Source organism: Pelodiscus sinensis, chromosome 11, assembly GCF_049634645.1.
Source record: "Pelodiscus sinensis isolate JC-2024 chromosome 11, ASM4963464v1, whole genome shotgun sequence".
Taxonomy (NCBI): Eukaryota; Metazoa; Chordata; order Testudines; family Trionychidae; genus Pelodiscus; species Pelodiscus sinensis.
In genome coordinates this window covers 26,487,510-26,514,442 of record NC_134721.1, presented here as the reverse complement: position 1 = coordinate 26,514,442, position 26,933 = coordinate 26,487,510, and the positions used below count along the sequence as shown (strand labels likewise).

Below are 26,933 nucleotides of genomic sequence, written 5' to 3'. Positions count from 1 at the left end.
CTGTATGATCTTGTAAATTGGAGTAATAGTAATAGGATGAAATTTAATAGTGAGAAGTGTAAGGTCATGCATTTAGGGATTAATAACAAGAATTTTAGTTATAAGCTGGGGACACATCAGTTGGAAGTAATGGAAGAGGAGAAGGACCTCGGAGTCCTGGTTGATCACAGGATGACTATGAACCGCCATTGTGACATGGCTGTGAAAAAGGCTAATATGGTCTTGGGATGCATTAGGCAAGGTATTTCCAGTAGGGATAAGGAGGTGTTAGTGCCATTATACAAGGCATTGGTGAGACCTCATTTGGAATATTGTGTGCAGTTCTGGTCTCCCATGTTTAAGGAGGATGAATTCAACTGGAACAGGTACAAAGAAGGGCCACTAGGATGATCTGAGGAATGGAAAACCTGTCTTATGAAAGGAGACTCAAGGAACTTGGCTTGTTTACCTTAACCCAAAGAAGGCTGAGGAGAGATATGTTTGCTCTCTCTAAATATATTAGAGGAATAAATGCCAAGGAGGGAGAGGAATTATTTAAGCTCAATACCAATGTGGATACAAGAACAAATGGATATAAGCTGGCTATTAGGATGTTTAGACTCGAAATTAGGCGAAGGTTTCTAACCATCAGTGGAGTGAAGTTCTGGAACTGCCTTTCAAGGGAAGTAGTGGGGGCAAAAGACCTATCTGGCTTCAAAATTAAGCTAGATGGGTTTATGAAGGGAATGGTTTGATGAGGTAACATGATCTTGGCAATTAACTGACCTTTCACTATCAATGGTAAATAGGCCAATGGTGGAAAGATAGGAGTTGCTATAGAGAACTTTTTTCTGGGTGTCTGGCTCGTGAGTCTTGCCCACATACTCAGGGTTCAGCTGATCGCCATATTTGGGGTCTGGAAGGAATTTTCCTCCAGGGTAGATTGGCAGAGGCCCTGGAGGTTTTTCGCCTTCCTCTGTAGCATGGGGCACGGGTCACTAGCGGGAGGATTCTCTGCATCTTGGAGCCTTTGAACCATCGTTTCAAGGACTTCAATATCTGAGATATAGGTGAGAGGATTATTCTAGCAGTGGGTGGGTGAGATTCTGTGGCCTGCACTGTGCAGGGGGTCCCTTCTGACCTTTGAGTCTGAGTCTATGAAAACTTACTACAACTTAAAAAAAATCAAACAAAATAAACAAAACAAAATCAATCAAACAAAATAAAACCTCAGATCCCTAACTGATAGGTAATGAAATTACATAATGTAAACATTTGTATAAGTGTTACTTCTTGTCCTAATTTAAGTCTTTGCAATTAGTGATGTTAACAACATTGCATTGATAGAAGAACCTACACACCATAAGAAAAGAAGGGCCAGCTTGATGATAAAACCAAAAAATCAACAAGAAACAACAACAAAAAACAGCAGCAGCAACTGCTGGAGGTTTGTTCAGCGATCACTTAAACATGAAATAATTCCTTTTAGTAAGAAATATCACCCCTTATATGGCTGAATTGTTCTATTTCTAACAACATTAATTTTTAACTCTGGATTATTTTGCATTAGGTATGTATTTTTGCTTTAGAAAGGTAGGAAGAGTCAGTCTAATTGAAGAGATGGAATAAAGCAATACAAGTAGTAATAAAATATGCATTCTTAAAGAGGGGAAAACATGATTGTTGTGATACAAGGCAAATATATGATCTACAGGAAGCAGATACTGAATTTGTATTGGTTGTGATGCTGCTGGGTTTCTATATTTTTTTTTTCTTTAAAAAAAAAAAGAGAGAGAGAACCATGCAGCAAAATCTACACACAAATCTATCCTTGAGAGCCCCTCAATCTTCCCAAATGTATTGAGCAGTTTTGTTGATGAACCCTATTTATGCAACCAATTTTTGGTACCTCCCTTGAACTATCAGTTAATATGCTTCCCTTTGTTGACATGTGTGCAAAGTGCACTAATGCTAAATAAAAATATAGACTAAAAATGATTGTTTAGTAATGAGTATTAAGAGCAACAGCATTCCAGCAGAGCGATTCTCTTATAATGTAAGAACTTGATGTATGTGAAATTTCAGGAAATTATACTTTAGGCTGCAAAATGTATTTACTTCAGCAGAATTTTCATGAAATACTGAGGGCAATTAAGATAATGAATAATTTAGGTTTTGTTTTTATGTCAAGATAACTTGCCAGTGTGAAATTAGCTAGAGGTGACCTTCGCCATTGTTCTTGGGAGGCAGTAGATGTATACATAAAACACAGCCAGAGGAGACTTTCTTCTGTGTAGAGTTTCATCAACAGCAGTGAATTCCGAAGAGGTGTAGGTAACATGTCAAAAGTGGGAACTCCCTTTGAATTATTAGGCCATAATGTTATACATTTGTAGGGTACAAAGAGGAGACAAGACAGGACTTGATACAGGTGTAATTCACCCAGATGCAGAGTGTCTATTGAATGCCCTCCACATCACTTGGAACTGCCAGGAACAGGAGCAGGAAGGCCATAGATTTATCTATGCTTTAGTGGTGGTCTCAGTCAATGTGTCTCCTCCACACAAGGGCAAAGGTCAGTGTGTCTTCATTTCTTTCCATGGTGTGGCCCTTATTCCATATTCCACAAAACTTGCTATTTTGGGGCACATCTATACTTACCACAATATCAATGCTCCAGGGGTTGATTGTCTAGCGTTCGATTTAGTGGATAAATCAAATGCTAAGGGCAGCTTCTGCCCTGTACGTTACTTCTCCATTTGGGAGAAGGAACTACTCCCAAGGAGATGGAACTACTTCATGCTGGGCTTTGTACAACTAATGAGTAGTCCGTCTTGTGACACCTTTGAGATTGACAAAAATATATAATATGAGCTTTCATGGGTAAACTTGGGCTCATCTGACAGTGGGTTTTACCATGAAAGTTCATACTATATATTTTTGTTAGCCTCTAGGGTGCCATGGGATTATTCATTGTTTGTTTGTACAAAGCCTATCATAAAGTAGTTCCATTGCCAAAAAGCTTCTAGCTCAATAGACAGAAATGTGCCCTCCCTCTGCCTTTTGCTGAAAAAAAATCATGAACATCCATAAAAACTCTTCTGAGGAGTATGCACACATCAGTGTGGCAGGATAGTAAAACACTACAGTATTGCCAATCTTATTTCTGTCAAGTCTGCAAAGCTTTTCCTTTGCCACAGGAGACTTGGAGGGTAGTTCAAGAAAATGCTCACACCATTACCTCTATTCCAATTGTGCCACCACTACAGAAACTTTACAGATGTGATTTTCCAATGATAGTCCACACCATTAGTACAATGGTCCTCTGCTTGGTTCTATTGGGAGACAGAATCTCCTTGCCACAGTTCAAGAAATGGTTCTGTCTGAGCCGATGGTTCTAAGAAATCCCTTAACCTTGTCTCAAAAAACATCATCTCCCCTTCAGATGGACACTGTTAAATAATCACTTCAAATTACATTCTCTAATGGTTTTGTTTTTTTATTCACAACAAGAATGAACTTGCAATGCATCTGTTCACAACAGCCTTTGGGTGGTCAAATTTTGGCTAGGTATCCTAATCCTGTACTTCATTAAAGAAACCCTCTGCTGTTCTATAATTTGAGACTGCATCTGCTAGCTTACGGTGCATGTAGCATGTTCAAACTTTTAGGCAATGATAATATCAGACCCTGGAACCCAGCTGAACTTTAAAGAGAGTCGTAGCGGTGCCTTTCCCATCTCAGAATTCTAGTTCATAACAATGCTCCACAGTGCAACTCAGCTGAGGGAGTCACTAGAGTCTCAGAGCCATTTTAGAAACCAGGTATTCCTTATGTCAAGGTGTCTTATTGCATACAAAAGGCCACATATCCAGTGCATAGCCACTGTGTTGCTCTGAACCATGAGTTCTAAGTTGAACAAAGCAATATGCTGTGTTTTGTATGTTTCTATAAGTGCAGTTATAATTAGTTATGTGGTAGGAGTCCAATCTCTTCCTTTTGAGTCAACCATATAAAGTTCCTGCAAAAATAGGTAGTTGTCTGGCTAGTTTTTCATCTGGCTCCAAAGTGTGTGGTGTGGGTTTGGAGTAATGGATACGACATAGTTTCTAAGCAGGACTGGATGGAGGGAATCAGGAGGATTCTGAGGCATGGAACAGTCTCCCCATTTCTTGTCGTCCAATTACCTTCTTTCCCTCCCCTTAAATGTGTAGTTAAAACACACTTGCACACATCATTCCTATGTTTGTGTGTGTCTAGCTCCAAGCTTTGATATTATCTGAATAGTTGTCTCGAGTTCTGTTTTGCCTGTGTGGGACTATAAACTCTTCGGGGTAGGAAACCAGATTCTTACACTTTTTGGATAGTTTTGGAAATATTTTCATTGCTTTACATCTAATTTCTAGTGAGACTATATTTATTTCAGGGAGCTACAGAATGGAAAGTGGGTGTTTTATCATCCTACTACTCCTTAGAATGCATTCTAAAGTTAGTGCAGTGTTGGTGATGGGACATTTTGCAGCAGTATCGACATTTTCTATGATGGTGGCATTACACACACACACACACACAATATATATATATATATATATATATATATATATATATATATATATATTGTGTGTGTGTGTGTGTGTGTGTGTGCGCGCTCACGTGTGTGCATGCGCACTTGACAGTGACTCAGTTTCCATTTGTATATTATCACCCTTGTTTATAAAACCTTTGATAGACTCGTGAACTTTAGCTTATTTAGCAGATCTTTGTCTCTTTCCAACCTCTCAGTTCACGTTGCCCTCCTTTTCTTCTGATCTTTGGACAAGTACAGTGGTTCTCAACCTTTTCACGCATGCCCATTGTCAATCAATTAAAATTTCATCTCCCCCCCCCCCCCCAAAAAAATGATCCATTTTTGCAAGCAGCCCAACTAAACCCTTCCTTCTACTCGAATAGCTTTTGAACAGTTAGTGGGGTGACACAATCAAAAAAGAGAGGGGGGTGAAAAGAGGTAAAAAGTGACTAACGCGTTCATAAGCTGACTCCAGAGTACTGTTGCAGCTTGTCAGCTTCAGTGTGGGCTGAGGGATGTACAGACTGCAGGGCACAGAGCTTCTCTAGTCCCAGTGGCTGCTGTTCGCCTGCGCTGCTTCCTCAGCTCCTGCCCTTCATCCCTTGCCCATCCATGGGTTGAGGGGGCTCTCATGGCCAAAGGGAGCTCTGGAGCTGCCAGCTCTTCAGGGGTGGAATTTGAGGAGAGTAGGAGGCAAGGGTGAATTTTCAGATTGGAGAGGGGTAACTAGTGGTGTCCCCCAAGGGTCAGTCCTGGGACCAATCCTTTTCAACTTATTCATAAATGATCTGGAGAAAGGGGTAAGCAGTGAGGTAGTAAAGTTTGCAGATGATACCAAACTGTTTAGGATAGTCAAGACAGAAGCAGACTGTGAGGGACTCCAAGAAGATCTCACCAAACTCAGTGACTGGGCAACCAAATGGCAAATGAAATTTAATGTGGATAAGTGTAAAGTAATGCACATCGGGAAAAATAACCCCAACTATATGTACAGTATGATTGGGGCAAATTTGGGTACAACAAAACAGGAAAGAGATCTTGGAGTTATCGTGGACAGTTCTCTGAAAACTTCCACGCAGTGTGCAGCAGCGGTCAAAAAGGCAAATAGGATACTAGGAATTATTAGGAAAGGGATAGAAAATAAGACCCAGAATATCTTACTGCCCCTGTATAAAACTATGGTACGTCCACATCTTGAATACTGTGTACAAATGTGGTCTCCTCACCTCAAAAAAAGATATTTTGGCCTTGGAAAGGGTTCAGAAAAGGGCAACTAAAATGATTAGGGGTTTGGAATGGGTCCCATATGAGGAGAGGTTAAAGCGACTGGGACTTTTCAGTTTAGAAAAGAGGAGACTGAGGGGGGATATGATAGAGGTCTATAAAATCATGAGTGGTGTAGAGAGGGCCGATAAAGAAAAGTTATTTATTAGTTCCCTAAATAGAAGAACTAGAGCCGTTGTCCCAACACGGTGCCCGCGGGCGCCATGGCGCCCGCGGGGGCATTTCAATGCACCCGCCAGGTGCTCGGGGCTGGCCTGGCCCCAGGCACATGATGCACGGGCGCTTGCGGGGGGAGCGCGCTTGGCGGGGGGGGAGTGCCGGTCCCGGACGCGCGGCACTTGGCGGGAGGGGGGTAGCGCCGACCCCGGGCGCGCGGCCCTTGGAGGGGGCCCCGCCCCCGGGTGCGCGGCAAGGGGGGGGCCCGCCCCCGGGCGCGCAAGTGTCCCCTCCCCCTGGCGCCCGGCGGGCAAACGGCCATGCCCCCTGGCGCCCGACAACCTCAAAAGGTTGGGGACCACTGAACTAGAGGACACCAAATGAAATTAATGTGTAGCAGGTTTAAAACGAATAAAAGAAAGTTCTTCTTCACACAGCGTGTAGTCAACCTGTGGAACTCCTTGCCAAAGAAAGCTGTGAAGGCTAGGACTATAATAGAGTTTAAAGAGAAGCTAGATAATTTCATGGAGGTTAGGTCCATAAAAGGCTATTAGCCAGGGGATAAAATGGTGTCCTTGGCCTCTGTCTGTCAGAGGCTGGAGAGGGATGGCAGGAGACAAATCACTTGATCATTGTCTTCGGTCCACTCTCTCTGGGGCACCTGGTGCTGGCCACTGTCGGTAGACAGGATACTGGGCTAGATGGACCTTTGGTCTGACCCAGTACGGCCGTTCTTATGTTCTAAGGGTGGAATTTGGGGAGCATGGGGTGGCAGCAGCCATGCATGCTGGGTCACAGCTTGCTTTTGATCCCATTCTCCGGAAGCTAAGGGAGTGAGGGAAAAGTTCTTGCATCCAGTGCTTGCCCCTGGCACAGCAGCCAGGCGTGAGAGGCATACCTGGCATGAAAGCTGTCTTAACTTCCGGAGAAAGGGATCAAAAGCAAGCCATGTCCCAGCTTGCACAGCTGCAGCCTCCATGGCATTCCAGGAAGTGGAGGCGAGGGGAGAAAAGGAAAAGAAAAGTAAGGATCTTTTCATGGTGGTGCTCAATCCTTACTTTTAAAAAATTTTCCGTGGACCTTCCTGCAGTGCCCATGGACCACAGGTTGGGAACCACTGGGCTAGTAGATTCCCTTCTAGTTAGCTGGTGGAGAAACTAGCCATCCACAGGGAATACTGTAGATTTGGCAAGTCTGCTGCCTGCTTAAAATTCGAAAACAAACAAAACCTTGACATTTTCTCTGTCCCTGGGTGCACTACCTAATATATAGCATGTAATTTTATAAAGTATTCTGTGATAAATTGTATAAGACACTAACAAACAGTTGCATGGAAAGATAGAATAAATGGGAATAGATAATAAAAAATTCAAAAAAGGGGAAATGAGTTAGAGGTGTGATAATTATGCCTTTAGGTATAGCTTACAAACCAAGTCCCCATGGTTTTTCTATGTTTAATGCTCCTGGGGTCAAAGACCTTGTCTGCATATTTGCCTGCACAGCACATAGAACAGTTTAGGCATTATGAATGCAAAGATATTGTATTTTACCTAGGACTTTTTCTGAATGAAAGGTGTGATATAGATGTGTAATATATACATTTGACATACAGATCATATCTCCTTGAAATCTTACTTTTCCTTACTATAATACTGATTTTTAGTTTTAGAGCCTTGTTCATCTGAGTATAACAAGTGAACAATACTTAAGTTCTTTGCCTGTTAGGCTAGCAAAGGATATATTCTTACCACTCCATACACTAGACTCTAGTGACTAGAGGATGCAATGCCTTCTGGGGTGGTGCATAGCAGTAATTTTACAACTTACAGCAACAATACAAGGAAAGGAAGGGCAAAAGAAATGGCTTATCTAGTTTAAAAGGTGGACTTTAGACAGGCAACTTGTAATTACATAAATGGGAATTAGTCCAGATCCAAGGTTAATAGCTCAACTTTCATGAAAAGTGCTATGAAATCTTGACATGTAGTTATGATCTTGGTTTTATATTTTATCCAAAAGAGAGAACCCATGTGGCACAGTGTGCATTCTAACCACCTGACTCTGTGATGTGCCTCAAAGGAGACTTAGCACCGCAGACTAATCAAGGGCAGGGCAAAGATGGCTTTATGACTCCTGGCATCTTGTCACTTCAGCCCAAAGTCACCGGAATGCAGAGTGCTTTAGCCATTCTCTCGCCAGGCCCTAGACTGGTGGCTCCACATGTCACACCTACTTTACATTTCTACCTTGTGAATTCCCCCAGGAGCCACCGCTGCCCATGTACAGCATGGGGGGAGGGGGAGAGACAGAGCAATAGCAGGGGCTAGAAAATTGGGACATTAGCTTATTAGACTCAAAAATAAAAGTGCATCATAGCGACTCACCAACACCACTTCCTGCAGCACTTCCAATCAAACATACACCCAGCCCACCCCTACTAAGTTTGAGAGCTCTAACAGGTTCATCGCACCAAACACTATGGCTGCAATCAGTTAATATAAATAAATAAAATTAATCTTTGAGATTAATGATCCAGATTGCACATATTTTATTCATCTATAATCCTCAATTTAAAAAAATTAGCAGCCCAGTCTGTAGTACAAATGGCTTTGGGCCATAGTGAATTCAAAAGTGAGACGTTAAAGCCTTGAGTAGGAGCTTGGGTTGTAAGACCTTGTGTGAATGACTCCTACCTCATTGCATGCCACTGTATTGTACTGAGCTGGCTAGCAGGTATGTGTGCAGTGTACTAGCACTATTGGATCGCATCAGAATTGTTCAGCTGTGTTTTAAGCAGGCTTCATGTTGCCAACAGCAATTTGTCTTTGTTCAAACAGGGACCTTTGCTTTTAGAGCAGGAGAGAGTTGAATACTGTCTCAACTGTAACAAGGAGGTGCCAGCTGTGTCTCTAGAGTCAACTGCTGGGTTTCTAGATGGCTACTGATTTGTTTCACAGATGATAGGTGGCTTGAACTCAGAGGCACCCTCTCTACTCAAGACTAAATTGTCACCTGATTTATATTGAGGGAGAAGTAATTTAAGTGGTAAAAAAACCCACAAGCAACTGTCTTCCTTTGTATCTAGTCTAGTTTATGTTACAATAATGCTCTGGTCTTAATTAAATGATGTCAGCTAAGTAGATAAGCATGTCAGTCTAGGATCTGATGTGGTTCCCCCCTGGCTTAATGGCTACATTCACAATGATTTCAGTGGGAGTTACATCAGACCCTTAATCTCCTGAGATGAACAACAGCCAAGATTTGGTAATGTGGGCAAAGTAAGTAGCTCTTTTATTTTGTTCCTCTGCAAGAGGTTCCAGGCAAGAACAAATTTAAAAAGTCTTTGTGCCTCACAAAGCATTGTTCCACTTCACTTTATGCCCTTGAAATCAACAAATGTCCTTGCAGTGTCCTAGAATCTAATGAACAGACTTTGGCAAGCTTCTTTGGAAGGAATAGTGTTCTCTATTCAGCTAACACAAAAGCATCAGGAGTGGCATTTGAACAGCAATTTCAATATATTGCTTGTAATGTTTTGAATTATTTTCCCTTACTCTTGCTTAGAACAGGTGCTTTGAAACTTGATGCTCAAATTCACTTTAACTCTCATTTGTTTCCTTCCCTTCACACATCAGGTGGCAATTGGAAGAGCTACTCAGGAGTAACAGAATGATCATGTTTGATTTTTTTTTTTAAAGCAGAATTTTTAAAAGGCTGTGTGTTTTGAAAATAATGTCTCCACTTACAAAGTATTTCACTAATTTTGCAGACATTGTCTTGACTGTGTTATGTTTCACACTCCAGCTCAGACCATGAATGTGTGATATTACAAAAAGACCCCAAAGTGATCAAAATGTGATGTTACCAACTTTGAGAGTCTTTAGAGGAAAAAAAAAGTGAAGTCCCAAAAGCAGCACTTGATCTTAATGAGATGTTTCTTGGTATGCTAAATCATTAAGTTTTATATGACATTAAGGCTACATGTCCACAGTATTGCTAAAGCAAGTCTAGCAAACAGGTGTTTGATACTCCAAAGTAATATGTTGAAAGATTCGTTTTTGGAGCCCAGTGCTAGCCCAGCTACATTACAAACCAGTCCTACACCTCTCTCAGGAAAACAAATCCATGCCCCCAGTATCTCCCATCATTTTAGCATGAGGACACTTCCTCTGTAATTTTCTGCTGGATTTGTAAATAATTGTTTGTCGTAAGTGCACCAAGCCAATATTGCACTGTGCAATGTCATACAACTTGGGATAAATAAAATCCATGAATTCTGAGAACAGGGTACCCCTCAGCAGAAGTCATTCCTGACTCTATTAGTTGTCTTCCTGCACTTCCAACTGTCCCTTTAGGCCAGGAGCCAGCAGCAGGTAAGCAGGCTATATCAGGGGATCATTCCTGGGGCTATGTTAGACTTCAGGCTTCTTTCGGAAGAAGCTTTTCGAGATCTTCTGAAAAAATGTCTTCCAAAACAGAGCATCCACACTGGCCAAGCGCATCGAAAAAGCCATCTGTTTTTTCGAAAGATAGCATCCAGTCAGTGTCAATGCTATCTTGCATTCAAGCTGTGATTATTATGGAAGGAATGGCCGCCAGGCCACCTGGGCTTTTTCCTCTTTCCTATTCTTTTGAAAGAACTCCCTCTTCCCTGTCCACACACGCCTTTTTCTGAAAGACCTCTTTCGGAAAAAGGCTTCTTCCTCATAGAAAGAGGTTTATCAATGTCGGAAAAAACCCTCTCTTTTTTTTTTTTTTTTTTTTTTTTTTTTTTTGAAGAACGCAATTGCAGTGTGGACGTAAGTGATGCTTTTTCGGAAAAATGACCGTTTTTCTGAAAAAAACCTCTGTAGAGTAGACAGCCTAGGGTTAGGAGGATCTGGCAGTGGAAAAGAAGAAGGCGATGGGGAGAAAAGCAGCGATAGAATGTTAGAGAAAAAACTGCCCTCTCCCTCCCCCCCCCCCCCCGTAAAAAGTTTGGCCAGGCCATTTTTGCTATAGTGCGCTGCAGTACTCCTTGGGAGAAACCGGCCGCATCCTTCTTGCATACCATTGCCTTTAGAAAAAGGGAAGGTGTGAAAAGGGGAAAATAGCCTCAGACTCTCCCACCCATCACCTTGGCGTGAGAACTGCGGGGCTTACCTGGTCTCATGAAACCTGCACAGTTTCAGCCCAACCCCTGGGACACAGACCCCCCACTTGGTGACCATTGGGCCATATATGGTAATATGCAAGCGCGGGAAAGCGATGTGCAGACTTGGGGATAAATACCCATCGCACAGTTCACTCGAGGAGGTCTTCGCAACACACATACCACCGTGCGTGTGCCTTCCCGTATTCTCCAAAGTGCTGCCGGCCTGATCAACCGACCAGCCACCTCCCCCGACTCTCGGGCGTAACCAAGGCCTTCACAACCGAACCGATATCTTTGAAATGTTCCGTGTACTGTGTAAGTTGGTACGTATGATTTGATTTTTTTCTTGTTGTATAAGCTGTGTGTTGTAGTTGTTTTGGGTAGTACATAGAGTTTGTAGTGATCACTTATTTAATTAATGTAGCTGGATATTTTTAGAATAGAGACTGTTCCCTTTGCTATTCCCATCCTTATATCTCTGACATGTTTAACCAGAAATCATAGAATAAATATAATAAATACTGTAAATTCATTATTAACATGGTCTATTAAAAATCTTAGAATAAATACTATAAATTCATCACTGTTATAAATAAATATTTTTTTATTTGCTAAACGGTTCATCTGGTTCTGTCCTCCCCCCCTCCCCCTTGGGTATGCATCATCGGACCTGTGATTCTCGTGACAATAGGCAGGCTGCACTGTATAAGCACAATAGAATTCTGGTCCATGACTAGAGCTTCTAGGCATCACAGTAATAAAAATAATTATAAGAAGACCACTAGCCTGCTGGGAATTGTGGTGGGGGGAAAGAAAATCTGGTACTCATTAAGGTTCTGGTCTCGCAAACACTTATACATGTGTTTAACTTTACTACTGAGAGTAATATCATTGATTTCCACAGTTAAGCATGTGCATAGGAACCTAATCCAAAGCCCATTGAAACGGAAGGGAGTCTTCACACAGATTTAAATAGGCTGAGTTAACGGGAGGCAGTGACCCTGATGAGATGCATATATGCATATGCTTATTTCCTGTGCCTTGGTAAAGAGTACTAAGGAAGGAGCTTATTCATCCTTAGTGATCTGTGGGTTAAATTGTTCCATTTATTACAGCTTACACTTCACCTCTGCTTTCATAAAGGGCACTCTTAGAAAATAGATGGCTACTAAACAGTTTAAACACAGTAATTTGGAAAATGTCCAGATTGTCTTGGCTGTATTGTGTATGTACACTCCAGCTGAGACCAGGAATATGTGTGATATATTTGTGGTCAAAAATAGCTCACATTCCCTAATATGTTTTCAGTGGGAGTCTGTGCATCTGCTTTAAATCTGTCTACATAATAGTGGAGGGGGTCACTTGGATTTGAATGGGATTAAAGGTGAGATTGAAGTAATGCTTAAAATTCAAAAGTTTCCAAGGGATAGCCATGTTAGTCTATAATTGAAAAAACTTTAAAAACAACAAATAGTCCTGCAGCACCTGAGAGACTAACAAAACATGTAGATGGTATTATGAGCTTTCGTGGGCACAACCCACTTCTTCAGATGAATTATTTGGTTTTTTTGTTTTGTTTTGTTTTTTGTTTTTTAATTCAAAGCAGCCCAACCTGTCCCATAGTGGATTAATCCTATGACTGACTTGCTGGAAACCCCATCAGCCTAATTCCAGGGAGAGATACTTTAAATGAGCTGCAAATGGACAGTTTAAATGATATGCACATGGGGGAAAAGCAACTAGTGTTTAATTGAAGTGGTGTGTGTGTGTGTGTGTGTGTGTGTGTGTGTGTGTGTGTGTGTGTGTGTGTGTGTGTGTGTGTGTGTGTTTTAAGATAAACAAGACAGATTGGGAAACTGTTTTGTTCTCCCTTCACTGCGGCAAAGCAAACTTTCCCACAGAGTTTGAGGGAGATAATCTGTATTTTAGCCATACTGGTGAATTTGTAGTGACAAGTTTTCATTTTAAATGTTTAAGAATTTCCTGAGTGGCTCTCATGCAATTACTTTGATTAACAATGAGGTTTTCAGACCAAGATGAAAGAGATTTGGAGGCATTCAGAGGACATAGCTTCATACTACTCCTCTTTCAGCTCTGTTTATTTTTCACAGCTTTTTTAACACTTGGACCAAGTTCTCTTTTGAAAATAAATAGGGAGAAAAATATTTCACTTCTCCATATCCTTTGAACATGCTTTCCAGAGATGCTGGATGTAACAAGGATTAGGAAACATGCTTGTTCTGATTTTGAAAACAGACAAACAAGCTCAGCCTCCTGCCCTGATCTACAGTAAGAACACAGAAATGTGATTTTTATAGGAAAAGTAGATTTTTTTAACAGAAAAAAAGCCATGGCTTCTGATTGTCACTTTTGTTACCAATATAACCTTTAAAACAGGCTGAGATATTGTCATTTTGAATTAAGTAGAAAATGTGACCTCAAATGTAGCTAATTCAGGTCTCTTTATCTTTAATTTTAAAATATGAATGCCTTAAAGATAACCGGGAAAAATATCAGTTCTGTGGCATTTGCTCATTGTAGTGGAAATTCTGCGGTTTTATTTTGGGATTTAAAAAAAAAAGGGGAAAGCTCTCAACACTTATAAATAGGGTTGCCAGATGGTTTAACCAAAAATACTGAACACTGCCCTTCCCTCCCCCCCCCAAAAAAAAAAAACACCGGGGAAAAAATTTTGTTGGAGGGCAGGAGGGGAGACCAAAGTTGTTGAGGAAAAAAAGGACTGAGTTATTAAGCAAAAATAATAATAATAATAATTAATAATAATAAATAAAACCGCATTAAAACAGCATGGCCCTTTCAGTGTGTGCAGAGTCAGAATAGGGATAGGAACAGGGGAGCGGTTGAGCACTAAGACCCAGGGAAGTCATTGCTTCCCCTTGGTCTTCAGGCTTTTTGCGAGAGGTTATTTTGTGTTCTTGATCAAGCCAGAACGCAGCTTCCCTGCGGAACCAGGTATGCAGGGGACCAGGGGGCAGGATGTGTTGGGGGCTGGGGAGGGTGGGGGAGAGGCTGTGGGCTGGGCCTGGTTGCTGAGTGTGTCGTAGGGTTGCCAGGTGTCTGGTATTTTTGCCTCCTGGCAGGGGAAAAAAACAGAAAACTGACAGTTTAGGTGCCGGTATTTTCTGAATTTTTTTACCAGACAGGAGGTGAAAATACCGGACTGTCCGGATCAATACCGGATACCTGGCAACCCTATTTATAAAGTAATACAGGAGATCTGCATTGTATTCCCACAGCACAGCACGCAGCGTAGTGCCATAAGACATTAGCTCAGTGCATACCATCAAGAATCATACTCTGGATCGACTCATGTCCCCAGGGAAAATCCTGGCAGGGTATGCTCAAGTCATCAGAAAGCTGGGCAGGCAGTAGTCACCCACATGACATTTTACATGGAGCCAGTTTACCTTGGTTCCTGACCGGCTGCAAAACAAGGCAGGCTCCACTCACTTTGAGAAGCTTCCACTGCACTCTCCTGAGACCATCAAATCTGCATCCTCAGAGGCAAGAAAGAGAAAACCCAATTTCTGTTCACTGGAGATAGTTGGTGGAAAGGATTACTCTGCTGCCAGCTAGCTCTGTGAGCTGTTCATAGGGTTGCCAGGTGTCCGGTATTGACCTGGACAGTCTGGTATTTTCGCCTCCTGTCCAGTAAAAAAAAAAAAAAAGAGAGAGAGAAAATACCAGACACCTAAAATGTCCGGCATTTTATTTTTATTTTTCCCCCCCTGAAAGAAGACGAAAATACCGGACACCTAGCAACCCTATGACACACTCAGCAACTGGGCCTAGCCCCCGGACTCCTGCCCCCAGACCTCCTGCTTACCTGGTTCTGCAGGGAATCTGCTTTCTGGCTTAACTAAGAAAACAAGATGGCAGCCGGCAAAAATCCTAAAGACCCCAAGCAAGGGGAAGCAATGCCTTCCCTGGGTCTTAGTGCTCAACCCTTTCCTATCCCTATTCCGACTGTGTGCACTTAAAGGGGCCAAGCTGTTTTAATGCTGTTTTATATTTATTTATTTATTGCTTAATAACTCTCGGGGTCCCTTTTTGCTCAAGAACTTTGGTCTCCCCCTTTTTTCCCCCTCAACAGAATTTTTTCTCTGGTTTTTTTTTTGGGGGGGGGGAGTAGGAGGTTCAGTATTTTTGGTTAAACCATCTGTCATCCCTAGCTGTTCATTTCTCATGGAAATATAGGCAATACTTAATGTAATGTAATTTCATTTTCTTCAGCAAATGCTCAAACAGGATTAGGGCTTTTTTTTCTGACCTAACCAGCTCCAAGAAAGAGAGCAGAGACATAGCCAGCTCTCCCATAACTACTTTATCAGCTGGAGCATGGTACCAAAGAGAGGCACAGAACTCTGCTTCTGGCACTTAGTGGCAACATATGTACCTCCATAGCCAAGACGGGAGAAGTGAGGGCTGGACACACCCCTTAACCAGCAGGCTACCGCTCCTTGGAGATGTTTGTGCAGGCAGGCATGTTGGCTGGCCTCTCTTCTAACATACACCTGGGTGCAGTAGAAGGATATCAGTCAAAAGTAAAAAGGTGGGACAGCACCTGCATTAGGGATTGGCCGTGATCAACTGTCCATTCACCAAAGACAGCAGCAGAGAGAGAAAGTCATTAGACCTACCCCACAAAAGACAATATCAGGAAGATTTAGGGAGGGGTGAGTTGGGGGACAGAGGGCCATGTGGCTCAGGTGTGGGAGGGTTGGATAGTTTATAATGAAAGGAATTTCTGAACCATTTGGGGGGGTCCTCTGTCAGTTGCTCTAGAGGTTGGTGATACTAAGGTTAGATTATAGCATGATTATACATGTAATTAAAAGTAACAGTCATGAGGGTGAAATCCATGCAGTCTGCATGGAGACTATTTAAAACACCATAATAAAGGTGAAACTAAAATATATCCAGCAAATAAAACTAAAGGGGCAAATAAAGGCAAAAATTTCTCCTTTAAAAATTAGAAGTCAGAGGCTAGTGAGGAAAATAAGTGCATAAACACTAGCAAGTCAAGTACAAGATTATAAACATATAAGGCAAGTCGAGGAAAAAATATGAAGAGCAGCCAGCTAAAGAAAAAAAACTAGCAGTGGGAAAAAAAATTAGGTACAGAAACTGGGTTAGATGGGCCACTGGTCTGACCTAGTATGGCCATTCTTAAATTCAAAGTTGGGGCTAGAATTGGCATTTTTATCTTACTCCTCTTGGAATCATAATGTACATACTGTAAGAATCTGTCGGGTTTTGGGAACATTATGCAGTCTAGGTGGGAAACTGCCTTTGTCTCATATAACACCATAAATAACCAGGATCAATAAATACTGTACTCTTAGACTCAGATTGAGATTTAAAGACATTCATCTTCCTGAAAGGTATCTGCAGGAATCAGCCCAGTTCCCCATGCCAATTCTGGACATGAAATCAGAGGGCATATATCGTTGGTCATTCCCACTGGACATAGCCTGAGCCTTTCCGAATGCCTGTTGAGCTATATAGTTTTTAAATGCTGGGGTAATATTAAAGGGGTTATTCTATTCCACCTTTTCTCCACTGATCAAAGCTGAGGGCCATATTAATGTTGTGTACAATTTTAAATGCCACAAATAATAAAACTTCAAGGCAGAAGAGTCAGATAATGGCACAGAGAGCAGATGATATCAAGCTGGGAGGAGTTGCAAGCACTTTGGAAGAAAGAATTATATTTCAGAATGATCTGGACAAGCTGGAGAAATGGTCTGAGGTGAGTGGGATGAAATTCAACAAGGTCCTTGAACCATCACAGGCTACATCTATATTGCACCATAGTTTGAAATAAGATACACAATTTGAGCTACACAGAACCAAATTTTGAAATAACCCACTATTCCAAAATGTCCCTTACTCCTCTTGGAATGAAGATTACAGGGACGTGGGAATAGTGAGCCCGAAATAATGGGCTTGCAGTGAAGATGCAGGATAGCTATTTCGGGATACTCTGGTACCTTGAAATACCATTGCAGTGTAGACATAGCCACAGAAAATAAAACCGTGAGGAACTGAGAAGCCTTGTGAATTGAATTTGCAAAAATATTTGTGGAAGGTTTTTGTTTACCCCTCCCAAAATCTCCAATTTTTCCCATTCCTAAGAATTAATATAGCACAAAAAGGTATTTTATTCAATAACAAAAGAGTAGATAAAGCCTAAAGAGTTGTTCTCAATAGGAACCAAACTAAAGTATGAAAAATAATATTTTTGTGAGCAAGTTGGTTGAAAGGTTTGCCAAGTCCAAGAATGAACTAGAGCTATGTTTTGTCTTGTAATAATTGTTTAGGTGGCTAGAGTGTAGGACTCTATTAACAACAACTGACATGAAGGCAATTCACCCTGTTTTCATCATTATATTTCAAGGCTGACAGCTTGTATGTGCTGGAAAAAAACCCAACTGATATTAAAGGAATTTTCTAAGTTTCTAATACACATGCATCTAAAAGATCTATATTTAGCCAACTATAAGAGTATCTTTTCTTTCACATTGTTGAACATATAAGTAATGTGTCTGAACAGATCCTAATACAACTGGGTTTAAAAAACTGGTTCAATTTTTAAAATATCATTACCTTTTACTAGTGTGCTTTTACAACTGTATTACTGATAATATAGTATGTATGTATTTTAAAAGTAATTTCCCTGGTGTCTAATAAAGCGTTCCAACAGAGTTTTGTTCTCAAAACAATTTTAATGCATATTTTTGTCTTTTGGTTGTATTTTTGCCCCCTAGGCACTACATTTTTGTAAAAAATTGCTGGCTAAGTAACACCAGACTCAGGAAAGACGGCTGGCCATGAGGGACCTCCCAAATGAGAAGCCCTTTCAGACTGCAATACAAATATGTTCTGTAATGAAAGCAGAAACCCGCTTGTATTTTAGCACACAAGCAAAGGCAATGAAATGCAGCCAGGTTTTGACTCTGAGAAGTTAAGGGGTTCTCGCATTCCAGCTCTGGCAAGAATCACAATCATTTCTAATTACATTTTTCATATTTGAAATAGCAAACCCAGTAGCTAGCCCGTCAGAACAAAGTTTGAAAAATTATTTTAAACATTGGTATTTAAATCAAATGAGAGAGTGCAGCTGATCTCAAACATCAGATCAAAAGCCAAGCTAGCCCATAAATTGGGCATCTGTAAAGTGGAATTTTGCTTCAAAAGGTTCTCACTCTTTCAGTGGTGAAATCACAGGAAATGCCATGTGCATAGAATTAAAGATTTGGAGCTACAGCCTCCTGCAGTCCACTGTGCAAGCTCGACATGGGAAAGAGGGCAGGAAGGGGACTCTCTTGTTTTTCACCTATGCAAGCAGCTGGACAGGATCTCATCCTAGTATTCCAGAGAGCACAAGAAGTGAGGTCCGCATACACACATCAACTTGTGCACTATGGCCACATCTGGGTGTGATCTGCTGGCTGGAGACATAGGCAGCCGTCCAGCTGGCTGCAGCTTAGTTCTGCATGCTGTGCCTTTACAACAAACCAGCAGAAAATTCCCCAATTGCACACATTCCCCCCCAGATTCTGGGAGTACTGCATGGGCCAGAGGTCTGTGAGGTGTATTCTTTCGCTAGTCTTCCTCTACCCTTTGAAAGCACAGGCCAAGAAGGCATAGGGAGACTTGTCCCAGTAGCACACCATGTGTTATCAGAATTAAGGTTCATACCTCTGGTTTTTCTCAGACATGTCCTCCTTTTCAGTCCTTCAATCTCCATCTGGCCGGGTTTTTTAAATATCTAAAAATGTCGGGGATTTTTCCCTGCTCATTCTTTTTCAAACAAATTTAGATATATTTATATAGAACCTTGGAGCAGGGACGCGCAGAGCCCTGCTCAGCCCAGCCTCAAGCCGCCTTCTAGGGACTGCAGCTGGGAGATCCCAGCACCTCCGCGCGCTCAGGCATACCAAGGGGTGCTCGTTTGCATACCCACAATGCATTGCACACGGTGACCTGAATCTCTGGCCCATGATCTGGGTTTGCTCCCGACTTCTAGTTCCGATGCTAAAACTCGGGCTTCCAGTGTGCCTGTGCAACAGGCTGCAGAAGGTATTGGGGGAGGGGGTTGCTGGCGGGCGGGTCCCCTCTTTTTTTTTTTTTTTTTTTTGTGAAGTTCAAATATGGTAACCCTAGTCAGGATGACAATACTCCTACTCAGAAGAACGCTAGAAAGGAAGGGGTCCAGGTTACCTGACCTTCCAGTGAGGGTATGGTCAAACCTACATCTAACTGGGCATGGGCTGCTGTGTGATGCCACAGCTGCACATTGTTCCTCTTTTGAAGAAACACTTTGCCTTCATTCTCCTTACCCATCCTAATCAAGGCTAGCAGAATTGCTCTTGAACCATATGCACAGACAGCTCCACTTTGCACGTCTCCCCTGGCGGGTGGGGGCCCATAGCAAGCATAGCATTTTGCCTTTCATGTATCCCACTGCGCCTAGGTGTTGTAAAGGGTTGAAAGACAATGTAATCTGCATGCCATAGAATCTAGACTGACCTTTTGCTGTTATGCCTCTGCTGTGTCTGAGCTGCGCTCTGAAGTTCTATGCAGAAGCTTCTCAATAGTCTCCCTTTTGGAGCAGTAAGATATGCTCCTGCTCAAGGCTACACAGGAGGCGTTTTTATGATTGTTTTATTTTTATAGGATGTTTACAAGGCACGTCAAAGAATCAGGCATGTTCTCTGCTATGAGAAGCTTACAAGCTAAGCAGCTATAGAAATGAAGCATGTGTGGATGGGAGATGGAACATCAAGTGTCTGAGGCATGAAGTTAGTGTGCACCTGGTTAATGCCACAATGTTTTAATTATCTGCTGTGTTCACTCTCCTTTGACAGCCTGTAGGATTCATAGGCCCTATAAATGGAGTAAACTCTTAACTCATGTCCGATGAGGAAAAGTACATGCTTCCCCTCCCCTTGACGTGCTCAGAGACCAACTCTGAATCAAAGTTTTATTCTGCTGCCTTCTGGGCAACTGACTCTGAGACTTGCCTTTCCTCACCCCGTTCCCAAAGCATGAACATTCATGTTAAGCAATGACTCACAAAGAGCCTGCTGTCATGGTCAGTGCTATAAAGAGGGCCAGCAGCCTTTAGCAGCTGTGCATGGCTTCCGACTAACACTGCTGAACAAGTAAATACCTGGTTTATGAAGGGCAAGTCTTAAGAGCGGGGCACAGGTATTGGACACGGATTTGATATTCCAGTACATGGTGCATGAAGAGGGGCTGAGCAGAGACTTCATTAGACCATATGTACGGCTCAAATCTGTGTCAAAGGCATGTTGAAGAAAAAGGCTCTGAGAAGGCGCCATTTCTTTCCTCCTCCCACTGCACTGGGCATGAAATTGGTGGGAAAATGAATGGAACATGGGCGTTAAAAATGAATTAGATGAACAGGTGTGAGCACCAGTGGTATATAGGAATTACCTGCTTTCAAGACTCTATAGCATATCCTTGAATAGAGGCTTGTGTCAGCCATAAAGCATTTTCTTTTATGTTTGAGTACAGTTGGAGTGAGGGCTTGACTCCTTCATAGGACCCAGTTCTGCAACACCATCCTCTAGGTTCTGGGAAAGCACTGGGAGATGAGGGAGCCTCTGCAGAACTGGTGAATCTGTGGACTAGGTGCACTGCATTCATCATTCCCCCATCACCAAGGTGGAAAACATGCTTAGACTCTAAGGGTATGTCTACACTACCCTCCTAATTCGAATTAGGAGGGTAATGTAGGCATACCGCAATTGCAAATGAAGCCCGGGATTTGAATTTCCCGGGCTTCATTTGCATAAGCGGGGCGCCGCCATTTTTAAATCCCCGCTCGTTCGAACCCCGTGCAGCGCGGCTACACGGGGCACGAACTAGGTAGTTCGAACTAGGCTTCCTAGTTCGAACTACCGTTACTCCTCATTCCACGAGGAGTAACGGTAGTTCGAACTAGGAAGCCTAGTTCGAACTACCTAGTTCGTGCCCCGTGTAGCCGCGCTGCACGGGGTTCGAACGAGCGGGGATTTAAAAATGGCGGTGCCCCGCTTATGCAAATGAAGCCCGGGAAATTCAAATCCCGGGCTTCATTTGCAATTGCGGTATGCCTACATTACCCTCCTAATTCGAATTAGGAGGGTAGTGTAGACATACCCTAAGAGACTAATGCTTCTGCAATGTTCAGCACCACATTTGTAAAAGTCAGTGGAAGCAAGTGCTCAGCATTCCTAAAAATTGCACTAATATGTGCAGTCCCCTCTCCCCATTGATTCTGAGGACAGACCACAGTAAACCTCATTTTATGAGGAAGAACGCCTTTTTTCAAATTCTTGAATGCAACAGGGCTGTTTTGAAAGAGAGCATCCAGACTGCCTAGGTTCTCTCTTGAAAAAGCGGCTTGCTTTTTTGAAAGAAATGGTTGCAGTCTAGATGCTCTCTTTTGGAAGAGGCTTTTTCGAAAGAGTGTTCTGAAAAAGCCTCTTTCGAAAGAAGCTTGTAGTCTAGACGTAGCCTCCGAGCTGAGCACGCACAGAGTTGGAACGCAATGTGACCACACAAAGGCTGTGTGAGAATCCCAAGGTAGCTTCAGCAGACACCCAAAGATTTGGGGGTGGGTTCCTGAGATTCTTCTACTGGGAGCAAGCCCCATCACCAAGTCTATTTCTGCTCCCCATTGGAAGACATTCAGAAAGAAGCATCAGAGATTTCATCTTTCCTGGACTTTTCCTTCAAGCTTTCCCATGGGATGTCACTCTTTGGCATATTGACTTCATTGGGTATTTTCTGGCACAAGGAGAGTGTACAAGGACTTCAGGATTTGGCTTGATTATGATGGATAAATTATTGATACCAAAATCTGACAATTGACCTCAGAGCAGTGTTCCCAGTTGCATGCCCAACAAACAGAGCAAAATTTGGTCCCTGTTCCAAAAAATTAGGTTCTGACTTTCACTGTGTCGATCCTCTTCTTTATGGCATTATTATAGTAAAGCGGAGTGTTACTACCCTGTACAGTAAAAAGCAGGAAATGGATTTAGCTAAAACTTGGTGTTGTCAGAGGTTTGGTTTGTAACAGGTATAGAGGACATGAAACAGTTAAACTTTTTTCAGCTGGAAAATGAATTAAAGATAAAACTAGCAGCCTGGTGACCTCCTGCTGCTAAGACAACAGTAATTCAGCAGCCACAGATCGGCATTTTCATTAGATCCATTTCCAGGAACACACAAGACTGGACAGCACAAAAATGGGGAATCTGTAACACAGAACGACTGAAGCTGGAGGCGCAGGAGAGTCAGAGCAAAGACAGCCCTGGGATTTAACGAAGGCTCCTGGTTATTTCCCTTTGGCTGAGCGGGTAGGTGGAGGGGGAAGATCTTATAACTGGGATCATACATATATATTTTCTCTTCTGTTATGAACCCCCCCCCCTTCTATCAAGCTTTGTTGTATATAGTTTTATCGTTAGAAAGGTAACTGTGTAAATACTATACAACTAGATGGCAAACTCATCTTTATAAATTAGAATGCCAGGAGCAACAGTCTGACATTCAGATGAAGTATACTCAAATAGTACGAGCTGTGTTCCACTGAGGGAGAGCAGATGGCTCATCGATTAGTATATCTAAGTTGTGGACAATTTCTCCCAGTGTTAATAAAGGAATACAGCTAAAGATTTACCAGATCCAGCAAAACAGAACTTTTTAGAGAATTGAAATTTAGGCACCAGGAGGGCTTTAGAACAGCATGGGGTTAGTAAGATAATTCCGTGCATGCAGTAATGGAAGATGCTATCGTTTTAAACATTTTCCTGTAAGGAAGACATTATGAACAAAATTGATGTCATTTTTGACTGGGCTGATGGGCAGATCTTTAAAACGTAAATGCAAATAGAGTAGAATGCTTATTTACAATTTCTAAACAACGGAAGAATCCTTCCATATGACTGTAAACTATCACACTGTAAACTTCCACATTGAGAACATCATGGTCTGATTCTAAGTCATATCAGATGTTATCCAGTTTTGTCAAGCCTTTGTTGTCTTCCCTGCTCTACTAGATGTTGAGCAAAAATAAATTGTGAGAAGTAAAACTTCCATATCTCAGTGGCCCAGAAATGCTATTTCCCTTAGTGTGCTTGCATATTTTGCAGAAGTTAATGATCTTAGCATTTATTCATGTTTTTACCATTTATCATATTAACAAAATTATATTAAAATAATCAAAACTGGATGGAAAGACATGACCTTTTAAAGAGGAAAAATGTGCATTACATTTAACTGAACAGAAGACAAACTGTAGCATATTCCAATTATCTTTGATATTCATCTCTCAACCGTGGTCACTAATGCCATATGAATTAAAACAAACAAACAAACAAACAAACAAAAACAACGTATGCAATTTGCTGGGTTTTTTTCCTATTATCTAGTTACAATGAGGGAACAGCCAAAGACTATTTTAATCATTTCTTACTCCTGTGATTCAATGGGTTGTGTAATTTATCATCATAATCTAATCATGATCTATAAGAAGGACGATAGCAGTGAGCACTGTTAAACAGTAATTTCTGACACGTATGAATGGGACTGTAATCAATGCAGGCCCCATCGCATGGGGGTGTGTAGGGTGCGAAAGCACTGTCCTCCCCCATGGTTCCCCAAGTAAGTATGCTCTAGCCAGCCGGGGGAAGGCAGGAGCAGCGTGCTGCCTGAGCCTCCCTCCCCCATGCTCTGACCAGCTGGGGTAAGGCTGGGGCTGATTTCCTCACTTACTTAGGGAACCATGAGGGTAAATTCACACCCTTGCAGTCCACATTTACAAAAAAAAGAGCAAACACCTGCCCCCTCTCCCCACCCTAGAAATTCCTGAGTACCGGCCTGTAATGTGATTCAGAATTTAGTCAGAAAAGCAGAAATTTCTCTTTATTGATTTTTGTGTTGCTAGACTAAAATTACCAGATTGTGTTTCCTGGCTGCAGTAGGATCTCTTGAAAAGTACAATCCCCCTGCAAGGGATCTTTGATTTATTGTATGTTACAGGGAAACAAAGTTGTTCCTGGAAAGTGTGAACATTCACAATTGTAAGGCATGGAGAGCAATAATAAAGAGACCTTTAGGATTCACTGATTATCCCTCAAAAATGTGCTTCCTAATAAAAGCAGCTAGCCTGTTCCCATTACATGAGACCAAGTTAATGGAAAGCATGCAGAATAAAACAAGAAAAAGAAATAATTATGTGACTATGGAAAAATTGGTGTGTGATGAATACCTTAAAAGGAAGCTCTGAAAAGTTGTTAAAATAGTGTTTGACATAGAATATCCCCAAAGTGTTCTATTTGCAGTGATACACCAGGGACAGTCCTAGGGTTTCTGAGAAACATCCATACATTCCACAGAAAATGAGGCTGTAGAGGTCCCAGCCTTCTGGAGATGAGTAGAGGCCAGTGCGTGAAGTAGATAAGAAGAAGGGGAAAGCCCAATTGTGGTGGTGTAGCCAGACACAAACCCCATCTTGTTTTTCCACGAACCCCATCTTGTTTCCCCCCCGCCCAGAGAGCAAGAGAAAGGCAGTCAGCCTTTGATGCCCTGGGAACGCAGGTGTGCTGCCTGTCCCTGACTCTACCATAAACAGAAACCAGACAGTAAATGGGCTAGCTGACGACCCGGGGCCTCCCGTCGCCCTGATGGCTAGTACCAGTAATTGACACGCCTGCACTGTCCCAGGAGAGGAATCTTCGCCCATCACATACCAGAGGTGCCCATTGTCTGCATTTTCCCAGGTGTAAATTATGCTTTGCACCCTTCGTGGGAAACTTGGTGTTCAAAGCCATTTTTCCTAATTGGCCACTTGAAACCAGGAAGAAGCCTACATGACCCAAGGGGTATAAAAGAGGTTCAGCAGCCCACCCCATTTGAGCTCCAATCATCTATACCTGCTGGCAGGTATTGATTGTCTCCCGAGGTCTGTGGGACGCCCAACCTCGCCCTACTTCTTCCCGAGGGATTGAGAGAAAGATGCTGGCCACGCCAAGTCTGGAACGCAGGGGTGAGAATATATACCTGCTATGTGTCTATTTTGCATGCATTTAATAAGAGCTCAGAGAACCAAAGGGTTTCATGGTACCTGTAAGTGACTTATTAGTGTAATTTCTGTCCTGTCCTTTGTAGTGTCTGTGTTATCTGTAACACAGTAGTAGCATTTAACAACTAAGTTTACCCTGTAACAATAAATAGTAACTGTTTAAGCTTTAACCTGACTCCTTCAGTTGCTGTAACAGAACCAAGCACAATTTAAAAGAACTTCAGCCGGTCATAAGGGACTCACTGCCCTGACCGTCGGCTGACAGGTGGTTATCGTGGAAAGGTCCTGAAGTGCTGAGGTGGCTTTACATCATCTTGTGATGATGGGACTCAACAGATGGCACAATCTAGATCGGGGTGGGCAATGATTTTTCGGGGGGGGGCCACGTCACAAATTTGGATTTATGGTCGCTGGCCAGCTTTGGGGAATCAGGGGGAAGAGGGAAGAGCTCAGGCTGAATGGGGCAGTTCCTCTAGGTGCCGTACACCTCTGGTGCAGGACGGAGACTTTGCATGCTCCCTCACTCCAGGCTTATCGGGGTCTGCGGGCGGGGGAACAGTTGGCAGTTACCTCTAGGTACCGTGCACCCTGGGCAGAGGGAGGGAGCTGCCAGCTATTTTGAAGAGTGAATGACTTTGTGCCCTCCCCTGCCGCTATGTCTCTATTGGCCTGGGAACAGGGGAGCAGTAGGGTGAGCCGGTGGGCCGCATCTTGCCCACCCCGATCTATATCCTTTGTATCCGCTCTGGTCCCATTCCAGCCCCTAATCCTTCTCGTGCCAGCCTCCAGGAGAGCAGGAGAATCTGTGGTAAGGACAGATCTTTCTTCTGCAGAGGTGAAGCAGCAGGACAAGAGGTCCCCACCTGAAGCTCTCTTTTCTTGTGGGTGTTACAGTTCTGCCAACTAGTGGGAAAGCAGAGAATGCTAACAGTTCTGGAGGCAGGTAGTTGCTTCTGCGGCTGCTCTGTATCCAGACTACTCTGCCTAATTAACCCAGCTAAGGAGAAGAGGTAAACCCCTTGGTGGTAGCAGTTGCACAAATTTGGGGGAGCAGTGTGGAAATCAGCGTGGAGCTGGGCCAAATAGCCCCTTTCTTCTTCATTATTCTCTAAGGGCAACATCTCTGGAAAGTATTTCTGTGTGTATTCGGATCAGTGGGCCTAAGCCCCTGCTTCTCAAACACAAAATCCTCCACAGTGAGGGACCTGTGCAGCAAAATCTTCTGCCCATCTCTCAGGTTGGCCTTGCAAGATGCAACGGAAGTTATGAGCACTAACAGCTCTGTAAAAAGGTACTGAGCAGCATGTTTTGTCTTTTCAGATATATGTAGGTCCCGTAGCGATCATACATGCTGGGAATTGGAGGACAGAGGCTGAAATTTCCAAACAATGTAGGGGATTTATTCAGAGGTAGTTTCCATTCAAATTAAATCCCCTAGACAGCTTGGGAAATCTCAGACAACTAGCCGTTTGTCAAATATCTTTAAAATTTGACAGAGTCCTACAGGTTGTACCTCCCTTAACAGGGACTCTCTGGCCTGGCAACATCCGTGGTCCAGTAGGGCCTGGCAGTGGCAGCCGTGGAACTCTGGCCCCGGTTGCAGAGCCATGGGACGGCAGCGGTAGCCATGGAGCTCTGGCCCCAGTCATAGAGCTCTCTCCCCAGCCACGGAGCTCCAGCCCCAGTGGCAG

At 42.8% G+C, this 26,933-nt stretch overlaps 1 protein-coding gene across 2 annotated transcripts in view; it reads left to right on the top strand.

Moving 5' to 3' along the window:
- The first annotated feature begins 22,361 nt into the window (after nt 1-22,361).
- Nucleotides 22,362-26,933, top strand: part of FLNB (filamin B) — a 153,902-nt gene continuing 149,330 nt past the window's right edge. Inside the window, exon 1 of one of the 2 annotated variants that reach the window (XM_075938852.1) lies at nt 22,362-22,516. The gene's annotated coding sequence lies outside the window, so the exon portion shown is untranslated. The remainder of the gene's footprint in view (nt 22,517-26,933) is intronic. The other variant, XM_075938858.1, reaches the window with a different exon arrangement.